The 12,107-nt window shown below is 39.9% G+C and overlaps 1 protein-coding gene across 2 annotated transcripts in view; it reads left to right on the forward strand.

The window, feature by feature from the left end:
• Positions 1-12,107, forward strand: part of LOC140309618 (ADP-ribosylation factor-like protein 15) — a 92,048-nt gene that overhangs the window by 36,030 nt on the left and 43,911 nt on the right. The gene's annotated exons all lie outside the window — the stretch shown is intronic.

Here is a 12,107-nt window from a genome sequence, read left to right on the forward strand (position 1 = left end):
ATTTGCAACAACACCCACATATTAGGATGCACATCAAAGCGATTTCAAGAATAAGTCTAGAAGCAAGAATAAATTGAGATTACTGAGTCACAGTTCTTTACAAGATGATAAAGATACGCAAAAAATGTGGGTTTTGCTTTAATTTAGCATTCCGTTTTTCTGTCTTTTGTTAGGTAAAGAGGCTAACTGCGTGTAAGTTCACCACTTGTTTTGATTTGCTTGTTAGCTAACCACAGATCTCACCCAGTTTTCCTCCTTCAAGGATATTCTTGGTGTTCTTAACCGATTAAAAAGCACGCGCTGATATTCTCTGTTGAAACGTTTTCCCTTTTTTTCATAATAAAGTGTACCGTGTGCGTCAGGGATGCTAAAGTCTGTTTGTTTTGTTTTTTTTATCTCCAGTAGCAACACACCTTTCTATCAGGCACAGATACGTGTGTACATACGTCAGACCCTGTTAATGTTTTTTGAAGTGGCTGTCCAGTCTGCACCCTGTTTTTCCTGGAATGTCCAGCACTTGAGGAAGCTGTTAAAGTGCAGATGAGGGAGGTGGAAATACACGAAAAGAGCAAATGCAATGGAGGCTACTTCCTCTAAAGGCAGCTCAGTCATGTGAAATCATGTACATTTGTTCAGACTTAAAGTAATTGATTTTGTTTTTCTGTGCACTGTAGGCACATGACAGGTGCAGAGCATGTTGTTTAAGGTTTCCCTCGACCTACCCATCTGAAATGATGAAACTCACAGACACACACACACACACAAATCACATGTACACAAAGAGGCACTTGGGGACCACCAACGAGGAAGCTACCAAATTTGGACAGAGCACATCAGGGGGTTTTCAAAAGAGGTTTTACTGGATTGGGTCAAGCCCAGTCTGGTGGTAGTAACATTATTGTGGTTGGAAAAACACTCGTCCCACGGATGACACATTTGATTTAGAGATGTTGGTATAGGCTGCCACCGCAGCAAAGGAAGATGAAATCTTTTCTCCTTTTCTCTCAGCCCCCCTGACTGAACACTGACTCTCCTGCTTTTTTTTTTTTTTCTTCTACACACGGAGCACAAGAATCTGAGGGATTTATGGAGTGTTGGAAATTGTAGAAGCAAGGATATGATTCACATGCGTTTATGCCTCTACTGACTATATTTTCATTTGGGGCAAGGTATATTAGGTTTCTGTGTTGTGTTGACATCTTTTGCTGTGTGAAAAGACGCTCTTAGTCCAACTGTATGTGACGTACATGTGGAGTCGAGAGAGTTGGTGCTGTTGCGTAATCTCCCATCAGTCAGTTTTCACAATGAGCTCCTCAGATTGTTTTCTGATCAAAGCAGCCCCTTTCCACACAGTTTCTTTCTTGCTCAACCCTTCCCATTTCCGTCAGTGTTTTTTTCCAACCTGATCCTGATGGCTTTGGAACAAGGAAACATGACTGGCTTAGTTTTATGTTATTTTGCACTGTGTCAATGATGCAGAAAAATGACACAAGATGTGACGCACAGATATCAGTATCCCGGACCCCATAAACTTTGTTTTACACAATACCTTTGTGGCTTATTCTCTTTACTCCACCTCAGCGAAGGCGAGGAAGCAAACACTTGTATGGAAGGATGAGGAAATGAAGGTCTTGCTGTGTATTGTATGTCCTTTCTCTTCCTCAAAAGACCCTATTGAATGTCAGTGATGTACTCTCCCTTTACTGTAAGAAACTTAAAGAAAAGCCCTTTTTGAACAAAGTATTTGCAGATGTCTTTGTTTGTCTCTCTATCAATCTGTAAAAGTGACTGCTTTCAGCTATTGAGATGTAGGTCACTTTTTTGTTGATGTTCTTCACGGCTTCTTTCAAACATACCAACGAAGGAGAGAGCTCCTAGATCGCATGCAAGAATGGACGGTACATTAAGTGAGGTTTAATGCCAAACTCCTCTGTAGTTTTCTTACAATAACATATCATATTGACATAACAGTTCACACAGTATATTAGCCTGACAAGTTGGCTGTGGTCATGTAACACATATTGAGAAGAGCTGCGTGCTTAAAAGATATTATGGTTATGAAAAACATTGCATGTTATTGCTCACAGCGGGTTTATTTCTAATACATCTGTCTATATGTAACAGGACAGTTCTGTCAACTCTAGAAAAACTCAATAGTTGTTTGCAAGTCACATCAAAGCATAAAAGATTACTAATGATTTCCAACCTCACTTCAGAGGTTTTGGGTAAATGTGAGAGGAGAAGCTGCTTCAGACAGCATTTAGCTTAAACTCTTCTGTGTTGCAGCTAAGAATGACAAGGAAATCCATTAGAAGGGGAATTTAGACTGCTCTGTTTGTTTTATAATGTCTTCATTTGGTTTTCTCTGAAAAGCAGATCGGATTACCTGTCAATCTCCATTTACTGTATGTGGCTGTCTGTGAGTTTCACACAAGTTTGTAGTGTTCAAACTAAATGTTAACATGCTGAGTGCCTGCATAGCTTTCCATTAGCACCAGAATCATCATTCAGACATGACAGTTGGGCTCAGTTGCTGTCAGGAAAGAGATGCATGTCTGAAAGTCTTTCAGTCGTTAGTTACCTTGAATGCTGTTGAATGTCTCTAAGAGTGTTAAAATAAGAACCTAATTGTTAGTATTCACACTTCCTCTCGTAATCCCAAACCTTGTTATTTACCTTGTTACCTGGCTCGGTAAACTGGATTAATGCTCCCACATTTCATGTAAAGAAAAAACCCAAACAAACAGAAGAAGAAAAGGAAAGTGAAGTTTTCTCATCCACTTCAACTTGAACCAGAGAATCTTGAGGTGAACACATTTGGCGAGACGCAGGGGGTCACCCTGACACGATACTTGGAGTTGGATCAGACGCCTTGTCTCCCCCATGTTATTAAAATGTTCAAGGTGTTAAAGTCACAAAGTGGAGCTGATCCGTAACTGTTTTCTATTAATACAGAGAGCATTTCAGCAACAGATGTGCTTTGATTTAATCCCGCCAGCTGTCCACACTGACAGTATAACGACTTGTCATTTACTTACGCAACATCCCTATTAATGCAAGCCAAGGTGCATTTAAGGACTTCAAGGCTTTTCTACTGTAGTTTATGCAGGTAATGATACTGATTATGCATTAGCGTCTGAATGCTTCCAAGCTGCACATGTCCTGCTGTCCAACCTGCTGAACACTGAGCATCAGAACTGCAGCTATGCTGCTCTGTGAGCGTGCTGCTTGTGCTGTGCCCACCAAACGAAATAGAAGCCCACATTATATGCCTTTTAAGGCTCTCTGTCCTAAGCGCACGCGGCCAAATTGTCATATGTTGGCTCTCCTTCAAACGAAAGGTCCAACACGGTCAGAGCACCTCTGATGCTTGTTATGTTTCAGGCTGGGCTCTTTTGCTTAGATTTGTCTTCATCTGTAGTTTCTGCTGTAATTTACATTTTTTTTTCCTTTTTTTATTTATTTATTTTTTTAAATGTCCACAGTTCCGCTCCCACAGTCAAACTTTCTTATACGTTGCAATTAAAACACGCCCGTCCTTGATAATCAGCACTCGTGACTTGTCTGTGTTGCCAAGAAGTGTGTTTAGCATGTAAATAAGCTACGTGTTCCCAAGTTTCTGCAGTGGCCAGGTTTATGTACAGCAAGGCAGAAAGGAGTAAGAGGAGCATGGTTATTGTAGATAAACTTTAAAAGAAAGGCATTGTCCCTTGCATGGCGGCTTATGTTACTTTCTCAGAAAGAAATTGGTATATTTATTTAAGTTCAGGTTAAAATTTTCCGAGAGTATTGTGCATGCCTTTCATTAGGCAAAACAACACGGCATTATTCTTTATATTCATCTCAATGAAGTGGAATGTGACCTTTTTATTTGTCTCACTGAGGATTTTGCATCTGGTGATCTTTAGTCTGACAAGCGTTTGTTACATGGCTGGTGTCAGGTATAAGGATTAGGCGGGAAGGGCACCTCTGGTGTGTGTGTGTGTGTGTGTGTGTGGATAGTGATATGACGTCAAGTCTAGACGGGTAATTTCACAGTGTGCATTCATGTCACGCAGTGACAGCTGATAAAGTGGTCCTAATAATCACAACACATTAGTGTTTTTCTGTAGTGTTGTGGTTGCGAGTTACGGCTTCAGATACGAAGCAGAGGGGGACACATCTGTGCATGCAGTTGTCTTGTTTAAACAGACCTCAGTGTTTGCACGTGGCCGTCCAAAATATTTCTTCATGTTTCTTTATCTACGTTAGAAAAAAACTAACTCTTTAATGTCCTGCTTTGCTATTTGTCAGACTCATTCTATTATTTCTTATTGAATATTTGTGGAAGTAAACTTACTTAAACCCAGCTGTCCCTCTCAGTTTAGGTATGCAGTGCTAAAAATAAGGAATGTTGAGTTGCTGCTTTTTCACATTTGGATCTGGCATCATGGCACTGTCACCACTCAGGTGATTCTGCAACACCGCTTTGATGTGTGTTTTTATGCAGGACCCAGATGCCTCTTTGACATGTGCCAATTCAATGATTCATTACTGGCTTCCTACAGAACGGTAGGTCACGGCTTCAGGGCCGCAGAAAACTGAAACGGCAGTATAGCACCAATCCCAGTCCCCTAGTTTTACAGGTTTATCCTGCTCAAATACTACTTTCTCTTTCATCTGGACTACCTAAAGTTATACGTTGGTTAATTTCTGTGGACGGATATCCAACAGTATGCACATATCACAGAGTGACAGTCAGCAACTCGTCAGCCTTAAAATAGTAGAACTGTACATAGACGGACAGTATATACGAGAGGTGTTACCATGGGGTAAAAATGCACATTAAATGAAATGAATGATAGTACGTAGTGCAGTGCAGGAAAATATAAATAACAAATGGCAGTGCAAAGATGAGCTCACACAGAGATGAGTTGTTATTATGTCCTGAAATGTTCTTTATGACAACTGACCTGCGGGTCTGGAAAAAGAACTCAGCTGTCCCTATAGTGTGTCGTTTAGGCGGTTTGATGGATTGTCCGTGATGGAGAGCTGCTTGTTCAGTGACCTCCTGTCTCTAACTGACTCCAGGTTGTGTCCAATGATTTTACCAGCACTGTGTATGATTTTATTGATCCTGCTGGTATCTGTTGCAGTGATGCTACCCCAGCAAACCACAGCACCGTAGATGACCACTGCCAAAATAAAAGATGAAATTATATGCCACGGCCTTTTTAAATAGACCTTAACCTGATATTTGAACACAGGATATTTCTTTGAGACCGTAGAACCGCTCATCCATCAGTTTTGTGAAACCACTTAATCCTGTTTAGGGTTTCAGGTCAGGTGCAGCCTTTGACACTCGAGGAGACAATGTCTCTAACATTAGCTCCTCATCAACATATGGGTGGAAATCAACTGCTATCATTGAACAAACTTTAAGGATATATCCAGAACTTAACTAAAAGACTTTCTGGTTCTCTGTCCTGGATTTCTGTAAGAAAATAGTCAGTAAGACAGTAAGAGTCTGTGTGTGACTGATATGTCTACAGAAAAAGGTTTTATTAAAAAATCTAACTGTCTAATGCCACATTACAAATGAACAGCAATGTGGTTAGAATGGATCCTAACACATATATAGTAAAGAGGTTGTACTTGGCTCAGTCTTTGTTCTTTAAATCTAGAAATTCTTTTTGACTGAGTGAGCGCTGAAAACAGTCTGACTGTGAATTAATGGTCGAGTGAGTGATGGACCTTATTCTGTTGGAGAGAAAGTTCACTTTTTCTTATCTGTAACAGGGAGGAATCCAGATAACTTGTGGCCAAAAGACAGAATTATATTTTTTAAAAGAAATTGATTAATAGAAAGTTACAAAGAACAAAACTTGACCAATCCACCCCGGCATGTGTTCCCACTTACGTTAAGATCAAACCCTTACTGACTGGGTTATATATTAAATCAGGTGTGGTTTACTCTTGACTGAATCGCTACTTTTTTTAATCGTAGTTTTTGGCTTGTGCGATGCTACATTGGGCTCTTTCAAAAAAGAAAGGAGTTTATTCTTGAACAAACTGATGTCTTTTCATGCTTTGGATGGCTAACATTCAGTTTGTTGTGTAATTCAAGATGCCATAGTCTGTTTTAACGTTAAACAAATGAAACTTAGTTTACAAATACTCGCTATCTGATCGCTGGGAAGGATCGACTGAAATAAATTATTTCATACTGCAGCCTGTGGCACTGCAAAAAGCCTCCACTCTGAACTACTAAAGAGGAACAGCAGTGGGTTTTGTCACCAATAAGCCTCGACCAACATGTGAAAGGGATTTTGATTCTGATTATTATTGTCACTGCAACATGAGCCACAAAGGGCACAGGAGAAGATGAGCAAAATGCACGAACATGGCAGAACATTTATCAGCTGTCTGTAACTAACAAGCAAAGGAAGTGTGCAAGCTCCTCTTTAAACAAAACCAGTACGTAGCAGTCAACGCACATCAAATGTTGCTCTGAGTACTATCAATTATCCCCCTGCAGGAAAAGCTTCAAATCATTTGCAAATTAGACATTTTAGTTCAAAGACGCTGATGACAGTCACTGCTCTGATTTTGGCATTCTGCGGACACCAATATGGCTGATCTCAGTTTGAGGCTTCATCCAAGGATGTCCTCCTTTTTTTTTCTTTCTCATACAGTTAAACTCTTCTTTTTTTTTTTAGTTTTGATGAGGGATTTGCAAAGCTCTACTTTAAGAATGTCAGGGAGTGTGTGTGTGTGTGTGTGTGTGCACTGGATATTTGTGTTCATATAAATGCAGCGGGCTATGTTTAAGATGGTTTGGTAAAGTGTAATTTAAATACCAAGAATGTGGTGATTAATCATTACACTTGCAGCCAATCACATTACGTAACTATAAACAGCTGTGCCAGTCACAGTGGCACATGTTAAAAATGGCTCAAACCATGCAGAGTAGGGTTTGAATGGCAAGGAGTAATTATGCAGCCAAATTGTGTACATACAGTAACAAAACATATTTATTTCAGTTTTTCACCAGGCTGCATTTGTGTAAACAGCTGTCACCAATTTGATGTATAAATGAGAGGGACTGATGTATGTTTTTTAGCTAAACATTGTACAGGAACTGTTTACTTGAGACCAGACGTTGCTGAGACTGCAGGTTGTGTCTCCAGCTGAGGTGTTTCCCACTTTTCTCCAGCCCCGGCTCATTCCTCGGCGGAATTACAAGAGCTTTATTACAAGAGCCTCTCTCACTCGTCCCGGCCACCCTCCCATCACCCAATCGTAGCTGTTTGTTGAGAGAGCAAATGCTGTCTGTTTTTTGTTAGGTCGAGTTCAAAGAGTTGCTTTCAGCGTTTAACTTTCAACACTGAAGGGAAAAAAAGAAAACCGTAAGCGCCATGTTTGTTCAATGTGAAAACTGTCAAAAAGTGCGAACAGTGGGAGGCCTGAAAGTTGGAGGAAAGTACCGTTTAATCTGACTGCGAATCTGAAACCTGATACCTGTTAATGCCCAAACAAACAGAGCCTCGGAAGCTCATTTAGAACAAAAAGAAGTGGAGGTTTAACATCCCTGAAATGCAGACCATCGCATGCTGTTTGAATTTGTGTGTAGATTCAGGAACTTAACAATTAATCACTGTATTGAAAGATAATCTGAATGAAAGCAAAACAATCTGTTCTTAATTCTTACTGTATAATTGCTTACTTACGTATTTACTGGCATTTGCGCCTTAGTTGGGTTCATTAACTCTTAATCACACGCACAAAATCAGTAACCTGATCACTGAAACCACTTGTGTTTGTATAACCAACAGATGTCTGCTTCTCCTGTTCCCTACTCCACCTGAACTGTCGGCACTTCTGTTCCACTATCTTCTTTTGGCACGATTTCATTTCAGCCCTGTCCCTCTGTTTTGCACGAAGCTAAGCTCGAGGGTGTCCCGAAGTGCAAGGTTCTGTCCGGTACTAAAAATTTCCAGAGGTACATTCCCAAAGAAGCGTTGTTTTACCACAACAGTCGGCATGCTGTTCAATAAGGGAACTCATTAAGTGTAATTTGCTGACCAGCATGTAGCCTAAAACATTTGCAGTTTATCATGCATACAACAACATTGATTCATTGACTTAATTACTAATTTGTAAGTGTCTGGTCTGTAAAAGGTAAAAAAAACAAAAATAATTATTAGAGAAAATACATGTTATCACTTCCAAAAAGCTCAAATAAAATAAATAATTTTTGTTAATGATTATTATCACAATGAATGAAGATTTGCTGCAGATCATCCAAAGTCAAATGTTTCTGTTTGAAATACGAACCATAAGTTACTTTTATTACTTCTCAATGTTTTTTTTCAGCTCTAAATAGTATTGTTGTTGCTGACATCTCGTCAAACAATAGGATTTGCAATATGGACGAGGAGAATAGGTCACATCAGTGGTCCATGGTGTTTCACATAACAGTGTCTTGTAGCAGTTTATTGTGTCAATAAAGCATCGCAGAGTAAAATCATCAAGAGACAGACTAATATCCAGGAGACATGAGCCTTGAATCCAGACCTGAAACCATGCTGACATGTTGTACATTCAGATATACTTTTCAGTTTATGCTGTGTAATGTCAGCATCATCTGCTACAGAGACTGTTTCTGTGCGTTTTTTTTGTTTTTTTTTCCAGATAAAGTCACTAACATTAGACTCGCACCTAACACAATGCTTTCAGGAAAACGACGATTTCATTTTCATTTCTGTATATTTCTATATTTTCTCTTGTTAATACAAATAACGGATATATGAACCTGTAGCATCTTGATAAAGAGCTGCTGTGGACTTTGGTGATAAAGTAATAACTTTGCACAAACACAGGTTGATGGTTGGTATGGAAAAATAATCCTGCAACCGACACATCATTGCAGATATATCTTATACAACTCACCAAGGGATTAAATCTATCATAAAAATTTAAGAGATACTAATTTCTTTGGCAAAGGGCAGCCTCGCGAGATAGTTATGTAATGCAGGCACGACATATGTTTTACGATACTTTGTCCTGACTGAAAATTGTTGCTCTCTTGCCATTACTAACATGATGGCTTCCATCGTCTCTCCCTGCACTTACCCTTTAAAGCAGCAGCTTATTGTATGAAGTCAGGACAAGTGAAAAGGCTTTTGAGATGTACTTTAATATAATGAAATATAAACATACCAGGAGATTTGACTGTAATTCTTTTACTGAGCCGATTGCAGGGAGTTCATATTTCTCCAATTTGTCGTCATTTCCCAATAGCAGTTCATGTCTCAGTTAATCTATCATAATAAATCGCATCATTATAACATTTCTGTCGTCCAGATTTGTACGTGGAATGAAAGAAGCAACAGGATTTCCACACCATTTGTCAGTATTAGATTTAGATTGTCTTGGTGTCACCTGGAAATCCAAAAGAAATGTTTTGCAAGCTACATTTTGAGGATATAAACTTGTGTCAAAGAGTCAAATCAACCAAGCAAAAGAGGTTACGTTAAGATCTACTTCTGGGATTGTGATGCCGCAAGAACCATGACATCATGTTTAGAGATCCTCCTCGTCAGACCAATAGGTGGCAGGAGTTGCCAACGGGATTCAAAGAGACATGACAGACATTCCACCATTTCCAAGCAAAGATGAAACTTCCTAGACAATCTCTCAAGTGCCACTTTGTCTGATAGCTTTTCACTCCAGTGAGAGGTGTGAGTAGATCGACTGGGGGAGGAAGGGAGGGAGAGCGTGAGGGAGGAAGGTAAAATGTCACAGAGAGAGCTCTACGTGATGTCTAAACATTTGCCAACCTCACAGTTCGTCACTTCTGGGCAATTATACAATACTTTGAGCAACGAGGAGGATAATTCTAACCAGATATGGCACATCCTCTGAAAGTAAATCAACACACTTGCGTATGAAGCGTGATAGGACACTTTGTAATTGCATGCAGTAATGACAGGTTTAGTAAACATTAACAACAAACACTTTGGACTAGTTAAGAGAAAAAATGTAGTGAGAAAAGTCACATGCCTCTGAGTTGATCAGAGGAAGCAGAAACGAGTATTCCTTTATACCAACAATTCATTCAGTGGTTGTGGCCCAGCTGGGTTCAGTCTCTTATCATAGAGTTCAGTTGTTACAAATAAGGAGTATGATGTTCCTATGCTGAGGGTGCAGGAGTAGCATTGAGTATATGGCGATTATGTCTTTGTTTGTGGTCTTCACTGAGGAGGTGAAAGCAATCATGGGCCTGAGCCTATCCAGGCCGATGGGCGACAGGCGAGAGGCGCGATACACCCTGGACGGGTCGCCAGTCCATCACAGGGCCACACAGAGACAACCAACCATGCACACTCACTCTCACTCCTAAGGTCAATTTAGAATAATCAGTTAAGCTAACATGTGCGGTGGGAGGAAGCCGGAGTACCCAGAGAGCACCCACGCATGCACTGGGAAAACTGTGTGAAGACTGACTTATTTTTGGAAATATTAAGTTGGTCCTTAGTTAGTTAGGTCCTAGTTTTCAGAGGTGGATGCTTGCTTGAGATTGTCAAAGGACAACATTTTCCTGAAATTAGAAGAGTTATTTTTCTTGAGTTTCTTATTTGTTTTAATGGTCTGTTCTCATACAGATTACTGTGAAGTTGACTGACCGAAATAAGACTTTACACTCTAAGGAATGTGTGAATCTGAGGGGCGTCAAGGAACAACCATGCACTAAGACCTCTTCTGAAAACTCTAGTGAAGACAACCAGACTTACTTTTACAGAAAATGATCAGTGGTAGCCAAAAAACACCCTGCAGAAATAGTTTTTTAAAGAATATGCAGCAATATTTATCCTTTCAAAAACCCCATGTAATCACAGCATCAAAAGTCACACCAATATTTAAAATGATACGCTTTTGCCTCTTATACAGATGTGCAGTATTTATTTATTTTTTTAAAGATCGGATCTGATGAAAATCCTTTTTTAACCGTAACTTGTCCATGCTAACAGCATTTGTGAACCGAGCACTCAACATCACGGCCGAGCGTTTCCCTCTTATAACCGAGTGCACCGTTGACGGTCTCAGAACAAAAATGAAATTCATATATATTCATATTTTTTACATTGATTGGTCCTTTAGCGACACGCCATTAACCGTGTTCACAATAGTTCAGCCAACAGGCTCGCATTGCCTGTGTGTGACTCCCACAGTGTGTGTCTGCATGTCATGGCTTTGGTCTGCAGTGTGTCTGCACTTCTCAGCTACATACTTGGTGTGAATCCACTCTGAATCCAGAGCCACTCTGTGAATCAAAACACCAAGTGGTTTTGTGCACTTGTTGCTCCACTGACGAAAAACACACACCTAAAGGTTCAACGGTGCAGAGACGCATCAGACAGGGGAGAATAAGAGCTGCAGAGAGTCAGAGTGAGCTGAAGTTAAGCGAGTGCGTAGGTGAGAGACAAAACCACACAGTCCAGCAAAGCAGACTGCGTGTCTCGGACGAGTCTTTGCTCAAAAAGATGATAGCAAGCAACTGGGAAAACTCCTGTCTCAACGAAACAAAGGTGTTGTTACTAATAAGCCATTTTAAGGCATAAAAGGATTCTTTACACGGGGAAAAGAATGTCATTTAACGAACAAAGATGAAGGGTTATTGGGGGCCTCAAAGAGCCTTATGATGTTTTTAGTTTATTGTAGAGATATACTTTTTCTTGCTTTATTGATCAGAAAACCTTCTTTTTTCTCTCAGTCTGTAATGTATATGACACCTGTTTTCATCGTCTGAAAAGCATTCTTTAGCCCATTTTAAGGCTTCCCTCACAGGTAAAATAGATTAAATGTAATAAAGGATTTTGGGTTACACTGCTGAAGACTACTGATAACATATTAATATAACATATTCTTTACTTTGTTTTCATTTTAAAGTCCATAAGAAGATCGTCGGTATTGGCACTAAAGAAAATGGTTGTCAGGTGTCAGACATGGTAGGTATTATGCAAATGGATTTGCATAGTGACATATAAGTGACAGAGGACAAAGCTAGACTGCCAACAAAGCTTTGTAGTTCAGGAGCTTTCTGATCTCTCATTCTCTGACAAGTT

This window comes from Leuresthes tenuis, unplaced genomic scaffold (genome assembly GCF_036924035.1).
Source record: "Leuresthes tenuis unplaced genomic scaffold, fLeuTen1.0.hap1 SCAF_6, whole genome shotgun sequence".
NCBI lineage: Eukaryota > Metazoa > Chordata > Actinopteri > Atheriniformes > Atherinopsidae > Leuresthes > Leuresthes tenuis.